Source organism: Silene latifolia, chromosome 2, assembly GCF_048544455.1.
Source record: "Silene latifolia isolate original U9 population chromosome 2, ASM4854445v1, whole genome shotgun sequence".
Lineage (NCBI taxonomy): Eukaryota > Viridiplantae > Streptophyta > Magnoliopsida > Caryophyllales > Caryophyllaceae > Silene > Silene latifolia.
The window spans coordinates 93,812,724-93,832,788 of NC_133527.1; the positions used below are offsets into that span (position 1 = coordinate 93,812,724).

At 36.9% G+C, this 20,065-nt stretch overlaps 2 long non-coding RNA genes across 2 annotated transcripts; both read left to right on the top strand.

Moving 5' to 3' along the window:
• The first annotated feature begins 888 nt into the window (after positions 1-888).
• On the top strand, positions 889-2,926 carry LOC141629951 (uncharacterized). Its single transcript, XR_012537390.1, has 2 exons — positions 889-950; positions 2,737-2,926. It is a non-coding gene; the product is annotated as an uncharacterized LOC141629951 (long non-coding RNA).
• Positions 2,927-7,185: 4,259 nt separating this feature from the next.
• On the top strand, positions 7,186-9,227 carry LOC141629954 (uncharacterized). Its single transcript, XR_012537391.1, has 2 exons — positions 7,186-7,247; positions 9,038-9,227. It is a non-coding gene; the product is annotated as an uncharacterized LOC141629954 (long non-coding RNA).
• Positions 9,228-20,065: the final 10,838 nt, after the last annotated feature.

A 20,065-nucleotide genomic window follows, 5' to 3' on the forward strand; every position in this document is an offset into this window, starting at 1 on the left:
GGTAACAGTCTTATTTATTTGGGAATGTCTAGCTAAACGTCCTGAATAAATGGGGGTGTTACAAAGTGGTATCAGAGCAAATGATCCTAAGGCCTAAACCAATGAATTTAATGAATTTAGGATGAGTCTAATAAAATGAACCTCGAGTAGAAACTGTTTAGGAGCCCTCTTCTAGGTTAGGGAGACGTCCTTGACCTGGCCCTTTTCAGTTTTGAGCCGGTCACCTCGAGGAAGGTTAATGAGAGAGAAGGGTAGTTAGCGTAGATGTTTTATGTAACACCCGCGAATTTTCCATTTTGGCAAATATAATTTAATTAACCGTTCTATTGTCTTATTTATATTTTAATTATTTAATTTAATTAATTTCATTATTAAACATGATTTTTATAAATATTATATTTTTAAAGCTTAAGTTATACAAAATAAATATTTTGGTCGGATAATAATAATAATAATAATATTCTCCGTCTTGAGTTATAGTAGGCTTGAGACGAAAATTCTAGTGGAAACCGACTCAATTTGAGTTGTTGGGCTTGTTACAACTTATGGGCTTTTTCTCCTTCTCTTTTCTTTTCATAAAACCCTCACATAATACCTCACAACTTCATCTCCCTCATTATTTTTCTGAAATTCTCCTCAACAACAAACACCATTTTTATACATCTACCTTTCAAAACTTCAAAACACCATAATTTGCTCAATTCTTATCCGATTCAAGTGATTTTCGCGTCTATCTCTTCCTCTCATCGCCCTCCTTCTTTCTAGGTAAGAAAAGATCCGACTTTCCTCCATTATTGGGGCTGTCGAGCCATCCTCTATATGGTACCCTTTTTCTAGTTTCGATTTTTAGTCTTATTTTGTGTTTTCTTATGTTTAGGAGAAAAGTTAGTTGGCCCGGAAGTGGATTCTTGCTTGTGAGACGATTACATTAGAGATTGAGAGCTAAAAAGGTAACGGTGATGGGTTACTCGACTTACATGTCAAATTTGTGTAGTTTATGTGTGGTTAGATGCATATAAATGTTAAAGTTGGTAACTTTCATGTTTCATGCCATTGTTGTCTTGAATGAAGTGGTTTTATGAGCATTTTCATATGTTTGAGTGACATGCTATCTTATTTGAAGGTTCATGATTGATGTCATATGTTTATACTACCCTAACATGCCAAAATTTTCATGTATTCATCATATTAGAGAAGTATGAGATGATTGAAATTAAGATGGTTGAATTTGGAAGGCTTTAGATGGCTAATTGTTGGTTTTTCGTGTTCTGTGTGTCCCTGTCGGTGGGCCGGCAGCCGGCCTACCAACCGGCAGCGAGACCTTGCATTTTTGAGTTGGAAAAATTGGAATTTAAGCCTTTGTGTGTCTTTGCTTGGACCGGCAGCTGGTCTACCAACCGCAAAGAGCCCTTGTGTTTTGTCAAGTTCGCATGCTAGAGTGTGTGTCCCTGCGCCGGTGGGCGGCCGGTCAACCGCAGAGCACACACATTGTGCCTTTATATCTGGTGTGTTCCTGCGCGGTGGGCGCGGCAGGTCTACCGCAGAACACACATTTCAAGATTTAGCAGTGTTCCTGCCGGTGGGCGTGCAATGGTCAACCGGCAGAGAACACACAATGTGCCTTTTTGAACAAAAAGAGACTATAGCAGTGTTCCTCGCCGGTGGGCCGGCCACGGTCTCCCAAAAACACACACATCAAAGATTTTTACCTTGTTTCACCTTTAGTATGTATCCTCTGCGCGGTGGGCGTGCGAATGCCAGTGGTGCCCACACCGGCAGAGCGCACCTGATAAATTGTTTTACTCTTATACTTATGCATGCTTCACATGAATTGTTTACGTATGTTTGTGCAATCATTGTTACTCGTATTTGTGACCGGAGTGTGACGGTTTACATTGTGTGACTACTCGACATTCCTCATTTACTTGCCCTCGGACATTGGGTCACGGTTAGGTGCCATTGTTTCCGAGTTGGGCTATTTTCCTTCCGCCTCTTCGGACCGGGGGTCACGGTTAGGTGACAAGGTTCCGTTTGAGGTTACTCGACTTTCGGGCACGGTTAGGTGTACCATATTTCGAGTCTTGGATACGATTTGGTATCGTTTGTCGAATCGGGTGTCGTCCATCCCGAGAGTCCGCCAGGTTTAGACTAGGACCGTATTATGATCGTCGTCCTACCAAGAGGTTGGAGTTTAGAGGGTTGTCTTGTTTTGAGTCAAAGCTTGTAAATGTCTTGCTTGTTACGGTCATTGGTGTGTTCTTATATACGAGAGTGCACGTCTTCTATGCTTGTTAGTGAGAGTCTTGGTCCTATCGGATACTAGTGGTGTGATGCAAGCCCCTAGTTGCGATATGATTGCCGGGATTGATGTTCCCATCCGTTCTTATGGTGAGATGTAAGCCATAAGTATGAATGTGACATTAGTAGCCACGTCCCGTGCTATGGTGGTTGAGAGGTTTTCAAAGGAATGGCTATTGGTTTCCATCCATGTATTTTCTATTTAATTGATCCGTTATTTACTTTCTTCATATGATTCGATGCCTATCTCATTAAGAATGCAACATGCCTATATCGTCATGATTATCGTTATGTTCCCTTGTTCATATCATTCAAGTATGATGCATGATTAATATGTTTAATTAAGTTCTTGCTTATGTGCATTTCGACATATTGTGGCTGGGAGAACCCTGAGTTACTCCCCACTGACTGTGGCGTTCATGTTTACGTGAATGACAGGTTTGTGATGCAGATTATGGGGAAGACGTGTGAGCTAGCGAGAACGTTGACCCTTGGACCTTAGTTATAGGTTGCTTAGACTCACCTATCGTTAGACTTGTGTTTATTCGTGGGATATCTTTTCCCCAACGCACTTGTTTTAAATTGTAAAACTTAATTATCTTTCTTTTCATTTTTGTTTGATCGCTTATGGTGGATTTCGCACTTTAAGCTTTTAAAAAGGTTTTAAAAATCTCGTATTTTCCGCTTTAATTTTGATGCCCTATCGAGGGGTGTCACAGTTGGTATCAGAGCATATGTTGCTCCCGACGCACACACGTGTACCCCGAATTTAACCTTGAACTTGACCTTGAATAATGAATGAGAGATGGGTAGACTTAAGGACCTAAGGTGGTAGTCTGTAGTGTGTTTGCTCTTTGTTAGGTACTAACATGTTTGTTGATTGTCGTTTAATAATTGTTGTGTTCTTGAATCAATGACCGTGAGTTTATCTATACGAATATCAAGATTTGGTGCCGATTGCTGAGGATTGAAGATTTGTTCAACCTTTAGAGAATGCTTCTACTTCCTTGAGAGTGTTCCTCGTTCTTTGTGTATCTTGCCTTATTCTTTATCTCTTGGTGCTTATCCTCCTTCGAAACTCTCTTCTGTTTTACTTTAAAAGCTACGCTTATCACCCCGGGATTGGATGCTATGCTATGCCCTTGAAGTGTTACCATTGCAAGAAGCCCGGACATCTCGTCAAGGATTGCCCCGAGAAGAAGACTATCCCTCCTCCTCTCCCTCATGCTCCGGAAGCCGAGCCAAGAAGAGTCACTCTTGTCGAGAATCAAGTCGGAACCGCCGTTCCTCCTGACACCGTTATGGGTGTGTTTTCTATACTTGATCAACCTTTCCTTACTTTTATCCCGTGATGCTCATCCTTTCCTTCATAAGCTCTCTTTTGCTTAACCTTGGGAACTAACTTAGTACTCACTCGACTTATCCTTCGTTTTTACTTCTCCTTCCATAACACCTTGCTTGTGGATCTCTTTCTCTTGAAGGATTTCTTTACCGTCTTGAAGATACCTCCCTCTCTTCGAGCACCTTGTCATATTCTCTTATCTTTGTGCTTCTATGCCTTTCGCAACTCTTATTCCATATCTTAGGAGTTGTCTTTATACCTTTTCTCCTTATAATGCCCCTCATGTACCCCTTCATCTTTGTCTTATGGAATGTTAACTTTGGTCGAATAATTTACCTTTTGTGGAATTTGTTTGTGTTTAACCCTAGTTTTGAGAGGTCAGGATGTTAGAAAGACTTAGATAATGTGATGATAAATACTTAGTGATTCTTATGCCTAGTTCCTTGACCAAGTAAGTATAATTGATTGGTGGATTCTTCGTGTCAGAAATAAGTTGTCTATGTGATTAAGATTATAGAACTTGGCTTTGTTGTTTATGTTTGGGATTTGAAAGCTTAGTAGGTTGAGTGTCGTCACCTTAGGAGTAAACATGAGATAAGTTGAGGATATGAATTTGGAAGAAAACCCATTCTTAGATGTTAAAGGTCCCAAATGGAATGGCGATGTGATTTGATATTAGTTTTCCCTTGAAGAATTTGGTTGAGAAGTCTTTGTTAATTCGTTCTTTGGTTTTTAAAATATCGAGGTTGTGTGGAGAACTTGAGATAAAGAGACGTTGTTATCCTTGAGTGGTAGACTTACCTTAGGGATATCCTAATATGTGATAGGATAGGTGAACAATGAGTCTAACCAATGTATCAACCCTTAAGCGGCGTTTATTTTTACCTTGATCGACCATAGAGGTGTAACCCTTTAAGAGAGACTTACATATAAGGAATGAGATGAATTGCCTTGACCCTCGTTTTGGAATTTGGTCGTTTTGTTACGAAGGCACAATATCCTAATAGGTGTGACCTTGTTAGAGAGAACCTTAAGTCTTAGAAAGTGTGTGGTTTAAGCCCTAAAATCCCCCTCGTACCTTTAATCATCTTCCTTCCCTTTGTTCATACTTGATTGGATTTATTTCTTAAGTATAAAAGTTTACTTGTCGTTTCCTTGCCTTGAATACCTCTCTAATTCTAATATCTCTTCTGGGTGTTAACTAGTTACCTTAATTATTGACTCCTTCAATCTCACACCTCGTCATGTTCATGTATCCCTTTGAAATTTCCTATCATTTCTTGACCTAGTTATTACTCTTTGTTTATTTAGTGGAGTGATGGCTTTGTTGGCTACGTTGTAGGGTGAGTGTGATGCCCTTGAGGATTCTTTGCAAACCTTCATTTCACAAAATTGGATAAGTGGAACTTGAGTTGAGTTGGGTAGGAAAAATCGTATGACAATCCATTTAATTTTGGTTGGTGGTCTTTATGATTTGGGGAATGTGATCATTTAGGCTTGTGAATTCGGGTGTGAATAAGATTTTGGTTTGGAGTGTTAGAACGTATAAAGACCTTGAGATTTTGACCTTTGATTTAGGATTTTACCATAGCGAGAACTCCTAGTAGTCGTTAGTTGGTTATGTGTGTAACTCTTTTAGTAGTTTTGATCTTTCGTGGAAATTGTTTATAGATGATTTACATTTGAGAGTTATGGAATCACAATTGTGATGGGGTGACTTGACCCACGGGGTAGCATAGGAGTAAATTGTGAGTATTTTGAGGAAATTTTTGGGAGTTAGGTGGTTATGAGTTTAGTGGTTAGGAAGTTTTCGGAACCGTTCAAGGTGACTTTGTTGTTCGAGATTTAAGTATCTAGTGTTTCCTTGTTGCCTAATTTCCCGTCCTCTTTGACAATAAGTGTTTCCGTTCATACCTCTCTTCCTCGTTTATGCTTGCTCCTCCTTTATAATTTGATGCTAACCTATGAAACTCAATCTTTGATATCCTGATAGATTCTATTTCAACTCTTCTCCTAGGAAGTTCATCATATCTCTTTCGTTGGTTAAGTTTGAACCCTCTTAGCGTATCTTGTTTTCGTGATATCTAAGTTACTTTTCAATTCATAAAATTTCTAAACGTTTCAAACTACCATTTTTGGTTCGTCGTTAAAAGTTTATGTTACTTTTACTAAGCCCTACCTATTTTTAGAGTTCAAAGATGAAAATTTGTTTCAGTTATCCTTTTGCTCTACGAGTATAACTTCATTTTATTGATTTTTAATTGCTAAACCCGAGTTACTTTTAACTGTGCTCAATTTCTAACTAGTTTTGGTCTACTTATGATTTCGTTGTCAAGAGTTTAATATTATATTTTCAGGAATTTGGCTTCCTTTTGAATTTAGAAATGAAACCTTTATTTCCATTTTGACCTTTGCAAAAGAGAATTTGAGTGAATTGCCTTTTCTTTTGATGTGACGTTGATCGGATGTTAGAACACGTTATTTGAAACGTTTAATAACTTGTTCTGCGCTTGTCGGCGAATGATTTTTGTTTTAAATTTGTCTTAGACTTGGAAAGTTAGCGTTCTTGTGTGCACGACAAGAGCAATTTCGTTCCATGAATGAGACTTATACTTTTGAAAATTCTATTAATGTTTTTGAAAGTATTTTGATTTTCGATTTATACAAATGATTTGCTTTTGACCATATCTTCGATTTGGAATGTGATGTTCTTGAATGCGCAACGAGAGCATTTTCGTTCCTTTGATGAGAATTTGGTTATGTCGGAAAATTTTATTTGAGATTTTTGAAAGGATTTCGATTCTTACGATAAGTAACCTTTTGATGTTTTGTTTACCGATTTCAAAATTTCGGTTTTATTTTTTTTTATATCACTTTCCCTTTCTATTTTCAAGTTTCGAGGACGAAACTTTTTAAAAGTTGGGGTGATTGTAACACCCGCAAATTTTCCATTTTGGCAAATATAATTTAATTAACCGTTCTATTGTCTTATTTATATTTTAATTATTTAATTTAATTAATTTCATTATTAAACATGATTTTTATAAATATTATATTTTTAAAGCTTAAGTTATACAAAATAAATATTTTGGTCGGATAATAATAATAATAATAATATTCTCCGTCTTGAGTTATAGTAGGCTTGAGACGAAAATTCTAGTGGAAACCGACTCAATTTGAGTTGTTGGGCTTGTTACAACTTATGGGCTTTTTCTCCTTCTCTTTTCTTTTCATAAAACCCTCACATAATACCTCACAACTTCATCTCCCTCATTATTTTTCTGAAATTCTCCTCAACAACAAACACCATTTTTATACATCTACCTTTCAAAACTTCAAAACACCATAATTTGCTCAATTCTTATCCGATTCAAGTGATTTTCGCGTCTATCTCTTCCTCTCATCGCCCTCCTTCTTTCTAGGTAAGAAAAGATCCGACTTTCCTCCATTATTGGGGCTGTCGAGCCATCCTCTATATGGTACCCTTTTTCTAGTTTCGATTTTTAGTCTTATTTTGTGTTTTCTTATGTTTAGGAGAAAAGTTAGTTGGCCCGGAAGTGGATTCTTGCTTGTGAGACGATTACATTAGAGATTGAGAGCTAAAAAGGTAACGGTGATGGGTTACTCGACTTACATGTCAAATTTGTGTAGTTTATGTGTGGTTAGATGCATATAAATGTTAAAGTTGGTAACTTTCATGTTTCATGCCATTGTTGTCTTGAATGAAGTGGTTTTATGAGCATTTTCATATGTTTGAGTGACATGCTATCTTATTTGAAGGTTCATGATTGATGTCATATGTTTATACTACCCTAACATGCCAAAATTTTCATGTATTCATCATATTAGAGAAGTATGAGATGATTGAAATTAAGATGGTTGAATTTGGAAGGCTTTAGATGGCTAATTGTTGGTTTTTCGTGTTCTGTGTGTCCCTGCCGGTGGGTGGGCGGCAGCCGCCTACCAACCGGCAGCGAGACCTTGCATTTTTGAGTTGGAAAAATTGGAATTTAAGCCTTTGTGTGTCTTTGCTTTGGACCGGCAGCCGGCCTACCAACCGCAAAGAGCCCTTGTGTTTTGTCAAGTTCGCATGCTAGAGTGTGTGTCCCTGCCGGTGGGCGGCCGCCGGTCAACCGGCAGAGCACACACATTGTGCCTTTATATCCGGGTGTGTTCCTCGGGTGGGCGGCAGCACTGGCTCTACCGCGAACACACATTTCAAAGATTTAGCGGTGTTCCTGCCGGGTGGGCAGCAGGCCAACCGGCGAGAGAACACACAATGTGCCTTTTTGAACAAAAAGAGACTATAGCAGTGTTCCCTGCCGGTGGGCCGGCCACGGCCTCTACCAAGAAAACACACATCAAAGCATTTTTACCTTGTTTCACCTTTAGTATGTATCCTCTGCCGGTGGGCCGGCAGCCGGTGCCCACACCGGCAGAGCGCACCTGATAAATTGTTTTACTCTTATACTTATGCATGCTTCACATGAATTGTTTACGCATGTTTGTGCAATCATTGTTACTCGTATTTGTGACCGGAGTGTGACGGTTTACATTGTGTGACTACTCGACATTCCTCATTTACTTGCCCTCGGACATTGGGTCACGGTTAGGTGCCATTGTTTCCGAGTTGGGCTATTTTCCTTCCGCCTCTTCGGACCGGGGGTCACGGTTAGGTGACAAGGTTCCGTTTGAGGTTACTCGACTTTCGGGCACGGTTAGGTGTACCATATTTCGAGTCTTGGATACGATTTGGTATCGTTTGTCGAATCGGGTGTCGTCCATCCCGAGAGTCTGGCCAGGTTTAGACTAGGACCGTATTATGATCGTCGTCCTACCAAGAGGTTGGAGTTTAGAGGGTTGTCTTGTTTTGAGTCAAAGCTTGTAAATGTCTTGCTTGTTACGGTCATTGGTGTGTTCTTATATACGAGAGTGCACGTCTTCTATGCTTGTTAGTGAGAGTCTTGGTCCTATCGGATACTAGTGGTGTGATGCAAGCCCCTAGTTGCGATATGATTGCCGGGATTGATGTTCCCATCCGTTCTTATGGTGAGATGTAAGCCATAAGTATGAATGTGACATTAGTAGCCACGTCCCGTGCTATGGTGGTTGAGAGGTTTTCAAAGGAATGGCTATTGGTTTCCATCCATGTATTTTCTATTTAATTGATCCGTTATTTACTTTCTTCATATGATTCGATGCCTATCTCATTAAGAATGCAACATGCCTATATCGTCATGATTATCGTTATGTTCCCTTGTTCATATCATTCAAGTATGATGCATGATTAATATGTTTAATTAAGTTCTTGCTTATGTGCATTTCGACATATTGTGGCTGGGAGAACCCTGAGTTACTCCCCACTGACTGTGGCGTTCATGTTTACGTGAATGACAGGTTTGTGATGCAGATTATGGGGAAGACGTGTGAGCTAGCGAGAACGTTGACCCTTGGACCTTAGTTATAGGTTGCTTAGACTCACCTATCGTTAGACTTGTGTTTATTCGTGGGATATCTTTTCCCCAACGCACTTGTTTTAAATTGTAAAACTTAATTATCTTTCTTTTCATTTTTGTTTGATCGCTTATGGTGGATTTCGCACTTTAAGCTTTTAAAAAGGTTTTAAAAATCTCGTATTTTCCGCTTTAATTTTGATGCCCTATCGAGGGGTGTCACATTTTAACTTAAGGGTTTAATTGTGCCCTGCAGATTTGAGAAGTACTAATTTTATAGTAATTTGAGAACAAAAAGGTACGAAATTTTGAGACGAATAAAAAGGAAAGGCGTGTGGTCTATGAGACGGCGGTCACATTGAATTGAATTTGTTTTAATTCGTTGCATAATTGCGCATGGAAATTTTCTTGGTATATCATGAGTGACATAAATTGGAGAAACATTCACCGTGAAATATTGCATCTTTATATGTATTGGTTGTATATATGTGAATTTCATGCTTAGAAATTTCATGTCTAGAGATATGCGGAATGTGCTACCCTGAACCGATTTGTGATATTTATGATATAAAATTGTTATAAAAGTTTAAATTTAATTGTCAAAGATTAAGTAGTATGATAAATGTTTAACAGAGAGGCAGGTAGGCATGAATGGAGTGACGCGAAAAAAAAAAAACGAAAATTGTGGCAAATTACAGCAAAATTGTGGTAAGTTCTAAAGAAATCGTGACAAATTATAAAGAAATCGTGGCAAAATAATTTGTACGCAATCATTTATTTCTAGTAAGCATGCTCGTACCTTAGAATTGAAATGATTTGATGTGATAAAATTTGATGTAGAAATATCTTCAGGGGAGTCATTAACTTTTTGGGAAGATACATCAGGGTGTGAATATTTTAATCGGAAAAATTCTTTCTCTATGGATTTAATTGAACTTCTTTGAGAGATTTAGAGATCATCTTAGGGATGAATTGATTGGGAAAAAAATAGAGGATTTATTGTCTGCTATCAAAATGAAGTGTCTTTGAGGGAAGTTAAGGGAATAACTGTGTCTTATAAGGGAACTGTGGTGAAATCTAATGTAAGATTTATGACAACAATTACCTTAAAATTTTTTTGTGAGAAAGGTTATCAGATGTGAACGATATTTTTTATATTTTTATGGATCATATAAGAAAGATATATAGTCTGAGATTATTGGGAAACATAGGTGTATAAGAGAAGTGAGATTGATGATTGATGCGATAACAAGGTAAGTAATGTGATTTAAAGGGTGATATTGACAACAAATTTAGTGAAGTATTAATGTGGTTTTTTGGTTAATTGTGACATGAATAAGGTGTACGTAAGGATGATTTTTTTTTTTAAAAAAAAGGTTAAATGTTCATGAGAAAGATATATTATAATAGGATAGAACTGAATTTTATTTAATGAGCTTAATTTGTTTTATGTTAGTGTATGAAATTTTAGATGACTGAGGTGCTTAGAAATTTGGGTTACTAAGAGGTAACTTTAGGGTGTATGTTAGTTATGAGTTACCAGGATGAGGTAAAATTTTAGATTTTGGGTATTATTAATGATGGGTATGAGAACTAAAGATGGAATGTCGACGGGTGATTGAATTTAATGGTGGTAAATTGAGAATTAGAGTACGTGAATTTAAATAATGTGTTTGATAAGGGAGCAAATAACTGAAACATGTTTCGGAGAAAAACTATTGTTATGAATTGTTGGATTTAGTTAAGCATCAAAGATAAAATAGCCGAGCCTTGAGGATTAAATAGTTAGAGTAATGATTTGGGTTGTTAAGTAATTTTAAGATGAGTAAGATGATGAATAAGGATTGATGCGAACCTAAGGATTGTTGACAATGAGTATGATTTATGCATATGGTGTATTGAGATTGATAAGATAATAATGTTATAACTTGAAAGATTGATATTTATTACACAAGAAATTGTTATGGACTCTTGTTGGCAGAACGATGAGTGGAATGTTAGCACGAATATTTTGTAAATATAAGTAAGTTGATAGTCATGGAAAGAAGTCTGGAGGATCTTGGTGAGTGTTGTGTAGTCTTTGAGGTTACGCGGACGTAACCTTAATTTTAAGTAGGGTAGGATGTCATATTTCGTTAGTATCACTTCTTTTTATTTGTTATTTGGTTGTCTTAAGAAATATTGGTAAGCGTGATGTGATCTGTTGTAGCATTAGAGTGGACTTAAGAATTTAGTTGTTGTAAATGTTGGTGGTGCACCAGATAGCGTGTGAGTATCTGGGGGACAGAATCGGATACGAGCACGTAGCCTGTTAATATTTGGGATTATAGTGGTGTCAAGATAGAGGTGGAACTTCGGGACGAAGTTATTTTTAAGTGAGTTAGAATATAATACTACGGAAGTTAATGGTATATATGTTGGGTAATATGTGTAAGTGGCGTCATAATGTGAGTTAGCAGTGATAATATTTTGATTAGCATGCAGAGTCTACGTGGAATAGGTTTTGAGTGGTTGTTAGTATGCGCGAACTTCGAGGACGAAGTTCATTTTAAGGAGGGAAGACTGTAATACTCCACATATTTTATGGTTAAAGGACCCTTTGTTTGTGTCTAAAGTACAAGGTAGACTATGAAAGGTTAATAAGAAGCTTGCACAAATGTGCCAATTATAGAAATGTGATCACTTGTTTTAGGGGTAATTTGAAACGGTAATATCTAGAGTTTTGCAGCTTCTATGAGGGTGATTCCAATTTGAGGTGAAAGCTTATTGTCTTAGCTTTCCAACGCATGTTCACAAGCTTGATTCCGATCAGTAACGAAGAAATGACAGTTGTTTGAAAATCAGTGCGCAAAGCTGAACTCGCTGAGTGATGTTACGCGCTAATTAGTTTCATAATTTCGCACCTTATTATAGTACTAGGTTTAGTGCCCGGCTTCGCCCGGGCTACCTCTATTTACCGTTAAATTTTATTTTCAATGAAATAAACTATGTTGGAGTTGTCTAACTCACACGTTTACTATTTGTAATATATTTTTCTACGGCATATCTTGTAATTATGATGAAATGTAAAATTTATTTTCAAATTATGAGACACGTTCACTACCCCGCTGTTAATATTATTACTTTCACGACATTCTTTCTTAATATCATTACGTTCACTACTCCCGTGGTTACTATTGTTTCTTTTACTAATTCTTCTATTTTTTTTCTGTTAAATTCATTATTCCCGTTAATTTTATCCGGCCTATATTTAAATCAATAAAATATTTTCTTGAGTCGATTGGTTATTTAATTGTTCATACTTTTTCTCATTGTTACCACTGTTACTTTTACTACATTCGTAGTTACTTTTACTACTCCACTATCATTATTATAACTGTCATTACTCCCACATTAATACCGTTAGTTTTATTAATCTCGTTGCAGCTACTATTACTTTTACTACATTTAATTTAATGTATAATTCTATGATGATACTAATTAATTCCATAAGTGGGGCATGTTAATTTTAAGGAAAATCACTATATTCTTGTGTTTTCTTAATTTAATTACTTTAATTTAATGTAATTTCCATAAATATTCTTCATCAAGGCATCTTTATATTATACTTTTAACCAAAACTATATAATATTTACATTGAGATCCCTTTATCAGGTCCATCACACGGTGCTATCGATTTAAAACTATATAGTATAATTAATTTGTATAGATTTCTTTAATTACATTGAAGTCCTTTGGTTTCTGGAATTAATATATAGTATTGATTCCTAATAATATAATATTATACCCCATTATGATTATGATTATGATTATTATGATTATTAATATTATTTATTTATTTTACTTGCCATAAATATTTTATTATAATTTATTATATCTTACGACTTATAAACTTTCCTAAAACGATACTACCTTACTACTATATATACAATAGCAAACCACAAGTTTTATTCACTTTCACAAAACACAATATATATATATATATATATATATATATATATATACATATATATATATATATATATACATATATATATATATATATATATATATATATATATATATATACATATATATATATATATATATAGAGAGAGAGAGAGAGAGAGAGAGAATGAGACTAGAGAGATAAGGAGCTTGTTCATCTTTTTTCATCTTAAGGTTAATTGGTGACGCTTTTTTGAGACGGGTTTTGTTGCTTGGATTCGTGTGCTTTGCTATTTGGATTTTGTTGAGCCGCTTTGCTGTACAGGTAGGATAGCTACTCAATCACTTTAATGTTTACTTGAATGGTATTATCTATTTTTACTGGTTGAATTATTTGGAATTGTGATGGATGATATATGATTGTTGGTTAGTTGCATTGAGATATATTGTTTAATGACTACCTCAGCTTGTGACTGAGATGATTTGATTATTGACTACCTCAGCTCGTGACTGAGATGCTTATATTGATTTTGTTTCCCCAGCCTCATATCTGGGATGGTAAGTATATTGTTTGCATATCATAGCATAAGCACTTGCATTGGTTTGCCCAGGCTGGTTCTGCAGGACTTGTCTCTGGGATGTTATTGAGATTACCCCGGCCAGGGATTGGTGGGATGAACGGGAGCGTCGGAGGATTGATCATGAGCATGCATTGCATTTGCATTTGATATTGTCTTGTATTCATTTATTGTTGTTGTTGTTTAGCTATTCCTACTCAACCTCGTGGTTGACAGTGTATTCGTGAACACCTGTGGTGAACTATAATGGGGAGCAGATTTGACAAGTATGAAATATTAGCTGACTTGGGAGCTATGGGATGCGTGAGGACTTGGCCAATCTACCTAGAAGTCTAGACCATGTCGATTATGAGATCACTTTATTTATTTTCACTGCGAGTTGTAAATTATTTTATATTAAGTTTTAGTTGATTAATTTGTAATACATATGTATTCGTTAAAGTTTTAATTTAAAGTACTTTGGTGAGTTGGACTTTGTTATTCACTACCTCGGGAAACCGAGATGGTAACAGTCTTATTTATTTGGGAATTTCTAGCTAAAGGCTCCTGAATAAATGGGGGTGTTACAGGCACAACGAATCTTAGGTATACGGATCTATAGGGATAGGTCCAAGTGGATACTAGCATTGAGTCAAGAAGCTTATATTGACAAAGTTCTCGACCGGTTCAATATGAAAGACTCCAAGAGAGGATTTCTGCCTATGGGCCAAGGGATTACTTTGAGCAAGTCACAGTCTCCCTCCACCCCTAAGGAAATTGAACACATGAAGACCGTCCCTTATGCTTTCGCTGTTGGGTCTATCATGTATGCTATGATTTGCACTCGTCCCGACGTTGCGTATGCCTTGAGCATGACAAGTCGGTATCAAGCCAAGCCTGGTGAGAGTCACTGGATAGCTGTAAAGAACATTCTTAAGTACTTGAGAAGGACTAAGGATTTGTTCTTAGTGTTTGGAGGAGAAACTGAGTTGCGTGTAAGAGGTTACACGGACGCAAGTTTCCAAACCGATCGGGATGACATGAAATCCCAATCCGGCTATGTGTTTATGCTAAATGGAGGAGCTGTTTGTGGAAGAACTTCAAGCAAAGTGTTACTGCGGATTCTACAACAGAGGCTGAGTACCTTGCAGCGTCTGAGGCTGCGAAGGAAGCTGTTTGGATTAGGCAATTCATGGAGGGGCTAGGAGTAGTCCATTCCGCCAAAGATCCTATCACTCTATTTTTTGATAACAGTGGAGCTATTTTTCAAGCCAAAGAGCCTAAGTCTAGTAACAAATCTAGACACATTGAAAGGAAATACCATGTAATTAGAGATTATGTGGAAAGGAAGGAAATTGACATTTGTAAGGTTGGGACAGATGATAATATTGCTGATCCTTTAACCAAGCCTTTATCAAAGGCTAAGCATGATGGTCATGTCGTCGCTATGGGATTGAGACGAGTACCAGATTCTCTTTAGATTATGGATATGTAATAATTTGATAGTGTATCTTTTATTATATATATGATAATCAAATTATTGTTTTCGTATTCATTCTTTTATGAATCTTTTATTTAGTGTGACTAAATTTTAATACCTTGTTTATCTGAATAAGTTGTGGAGACAATGTTGAACACTATTCAAGTGAATAAGATGAACATTGTATTTTGTCCCTAGTCACTTAATGAGGTGACGTCTAGGAGTGACTAGATTGTAAGTCGATTGATGGTTGTTCAACACCATAAGGTCATACGTGATGACTGGTCGATTACATAGGCAGAGTGTGTGACACTTTGCCGGACAGTGACCATTTAGAGAGTCCCTAAGTTCTATTATAGACGCCTGGTCGTGGCGGGGATCTCTAAGATGTTCTAATGAGTCAATTGTTTTGACTGGAGACTATTATATGAGCAGGTGCAGTTTTCGAGTGACTTTGGTTTTTGTCCTAGGTCGTGTCGTGAAAGGAGGCCAAAAGGGCATTTAATAGGTCATGGTGAGCTGTATTGTACAATAGGATAGATAGGGCATACATGAATTGTCCACCCATTGGGTAACTATATCTCTAGGCCACTCGAGGAGTTAATGACTACAAATGCGTGGCCACGCTCGAAAGTAATCTGTGAGAGATTTTTCCGGTCAGGTAGTCACACTCCCGACCGAGAAAACCACTCACGATGTGTTCATGTGCAAGTGCGACCTGAAAGACACCTTGCATTAAGTGAGAGATTAAAACGGACAAGAGAATTGGTAGCGCACACCTTGTGTCGGACAAGTGGGAGATTGTTGGAGTTAGTGTCCTCCACAATAATGTGTTAACATAATAAATCTCATTAATGGAATATCATCAGATATTTAATTATTTGATCCTCGCCAGTTGATTAACATAAATGGATAACGGTTGGCTGACTAGAGTTTGACGTTATTGTCGTGAGACGGCGGTGATCAACTGACCCCTTTCGGTCACACCTAAAGGAACGAACCCCAATAGACAACTAATTAATTGTATGAGATACAATTTATTTAGTCCCTTGATTTGTAGACTAAAAAGTTAGTCGATTATTTTTAGAGAGATTTCGAGTTGCGAACTCGAGGAGCGGCAGTTATTATTTAATTATGTGATAATTAAATAATAAGTTTTGGGAAACGGGTTTTAGTTAATTAACTGTTAATTTACTAAAATTGTACTAATTGTTTAATGTGATTAATAGTAGTACGTAAATAATATGTGTAGTGGTACACGTATATTTACGGAGTGAATTGGACGAATTAATTATGGAAGTATTTAAACATGTTATGATGTTTAAAATAAAAATTACACGGATTTGTGCGACAAATATAAGTACCAACATGGACCCGTAAATGGTCAAGTGGACCGTGTAAAATAAGAGTAGTGAATGATTACTCACATAATCATTTCACCTTATTTTGTATACTACCATAATTTATCTTATGTAGGATTTTGCATGTGATGTAAGATAAAAACATAAGACAAAATTTCTCCACTCCCTCACTCCACCTCCACCCGCCACTTCCCTTCCTATATACTCCATCTATTGTTCACATTTTACACTACCTCACTTCTACACTCTATATTCTTGCATGTGAACAATTTTTCTCCATCTCTCTAAAATAATAATTAATCACTACTAAGTTGTTAGTATACATACATTAATATTTACTATGAAAGTTAGAAAAATTAAAATATTATCAAGGGTATAAAATTAACAAGTTACTAGTCAATACTTGTTATTATTATTGGGTTAGTTCTTGGGTGCAACAAGAAGGAGATCTTCTTATTGAAGATTTGCAAGGAGGATCTTCCATTTGGTTTAAGCTCAAGAACAAGCTAGTAAGGTGAACTAGCTTGTGCCCTTTTTACAACAAATTCAATGTAAGGAAATTGTTTTTCCTTATACTTTCTTTTTATGCTTTCATATTAGCATGCATGTTACATAGATCACCTAAATAACAATTTATGAGATAAATTAATTTTATTAGAGAGTCTAATATGGATCTATGATCTTTCACCCACCACCCAACATAATAGTCACAAAACCGTGACAAACCCACACCATAAACACGTCCTGCTCTACATCCACACACACCCTACAAACGCCTCTATCGTGGCAACCCATACCCACTGCCCAATCCCGCACCAGTCACCGGAAGCAACACCACACACGGCAGCCTAGACCTTGCCCTAGTAACCACCACACACTAACTCAACATACGAGCCCAAGCAACACAACCACGAACACATCAATTTCCGAAAACCCGACTTATACAAACTCCACGGTTAAACCATTGCCTACGATTACCACTGTTAGAAATCTATATCTCATTATAACAACATATTCATATATGTTTCAAAATTAATTTAGTCATAAAATTAATTACAAATCTTATGCATGCAAACTAAATAAGAAGAGATAAGAAAATTAATTTCTCACCATTTAAATTTCGGTCAAATGGGCACCAACAAGATCTCCTTCTTGTTAGTTCTTGAGCTTTTCAATATTTGGATGAACATACATGACTTCAAAATAGAAGCCCTCCAATTAGTAGCACCCAAAACTATCCCTTAATCCCACAAACTAATATGTACTAGATATTTGTAATGTGGTTTACCTTAAAATTGATTACTAATACTTATATACTACTACTAGTATTATTAGTTATTGATTCATACAAATTAGATTCATCAAACTTGATTTTATGATGAACAAGAGAGAGAAGGTATTGTTTTTATTAAACATAAGAAGAATGATAAAAATTTAGAAAAAACTCTCTCTAAATCCCCTCCCAAAACCGGTGGCATTATATGGTCTTATGACCATTTTTCTTTTTCTTTTTGTCTTCACAAGACAAATGTGTAAGACTTTTGTCCATAGTCATGTCACTATCAAGTGTCATGGACAAATGAATAAGACAAATGGAAAAAGACAAAACTTCTAAGCATGCCCACCCAATTTCGGTTTATATGTAGTAATATGGAGTCCATTTTATTTTTGTCAATTGCACAATTGTATGTCATGTGACATGTGACATGTCTTATGTCATGTTTTAATTTAAAATGCATATTTAACAAATTAAATATCATTTACAAATTAAATAAATCATATTTAACAAATTGACTAGTAATTTAAAATTACTTTCTCATAAAATGGTCATTTAATTACTAGTTAGTATAATTAACAACATCTTGTAATTATAACTGACTTATCATTCTCATCTCGCGTGTTTCTCAAACACCGATTAATTTTAGTAATATAACTTCTTAAATTACTAAATGAAATCTCATTTAATCACATTATAATAAGATGTCATTTTTCTCTCTCTTATAATAATTTGTTCAATTTTAAGGAATTAATTAATCTGTATCGTCATACAATTAATTAACCTTTACAATTTAGGGAATCGTCCTTTAGGTGTGACCTCAAGGGATCAATTGATCACCACCGTCGCACGACAGTAATGTCAAACTCTAGCCAGCCAATCATTACCGATATGTGTGGACCAGTTGACTATATATATAATGTATCATCCCTTCCGTATTCTTGTAATGAGATTTAAATATGTGATCAATATGATCGACAATTGTGATCGCATTATTGTCGGAGGACACTTACTCCAACAATTTCCCACTTGTCCTCAACAAGTGTGCGTCACCAATTCTCTTGTCCTATTACTATCTCCCACTCAATGCAAGGTGTCTTTCGGGTCGTACTTGCAAGTGATCATATCGAGAGTGGTTTCCTCGATCTGGAGAATAACTGATTGACCGGAATTTATCTACCATAGATACCTTTCGAGCGTGTCCACGCATTTCCAGTTCATTATGTAATACTCCGTATTTGTTAGTCTTGGGGTACTCTATCGAGTAGGCCTTACTCTGTCGAGTAAGGGTAAGTTGCGTTTTAGAATAGTTTCTGACCTGTTGGGTACTCGATCGAGTAGCTGGGGCACTCGATCGAGTAAGGGGGTACTCGATCGAGTACCTCGGGTACTCGATCGAGTAGCCGGTTTTACGGGGAGTTTTCTCGGGTTTTGTTAATTATGCGATTAAGGTATTTAAGCTTTGTCGTCATTATTCTAAATCACTTTTACAAAACCTAAATTACTGTTTAAGAGAGAAAGCAAGCAAGTTCATCTTCTTAATCGCATTATTAGCAATCCCCGGAGTTTGGAGGGTCAGTTCTTATCGTTGTTCATACCGTTGAGTTCCTTGCGTCGAGGGTAAGATCTATGTACCCTTTTTATTGTCTTTCCTTTGATTTGGTTAAACCCTAATTTAGAGATTTGGGGGTTTTATGTGTAGTATGTGATTTGGTAGCCTCTATGTGTTGTATGATAGGAGGAGGGTTCATAGAAGAGGCTTTTTGACTCGGCCCGAGAGAGACCGTCGATTGTGTGCATACCAGGTAGGATTTCCTAGTCAGTATTAGTCCCATAATGGGATATTGGTTGATGTATTGTGTTTGGTTGTTTGATATAGTAATTGTATTGTGATTGTGGTTGTGATCGTTGTTGATGGTTCGCGAGGCGTGGCCTCGGCTGAGTGGGGTCACTTGCGGGAGTGGCTTCACGCCCTAGTTTCGCCTTCTGTGGAACCCGCCACAGAAGGGATGTGCACATTAATGGACAGGGTTATCGCTCACTATGTGGAGCGGGGATTTGGTGGGTACGGCTGCGGTCCCCCACTAGCGAGGGGGGTCCGGTCCAAAGGGATAGTCGGTGGTTGAGATGATTGGATTTGGCGTGAGTGTGTGTGTGTGACATTAAGTCATCTTGTTTATCTTATTGTTAGTATATATTGAATTGTGTGATTAGTACTGACCCCGGTGTTGTTTTGTAAACCTGCGGTGATCCATTCGGGGATGGTGAGCAGATATTGAGCAGGTATTGAGATGAGTACTGGGATAGCTGGGATGCCACGACATGATGATAGGAGTCTTCCGCTGTAGCTTATTAGTTATTTACATTTCAG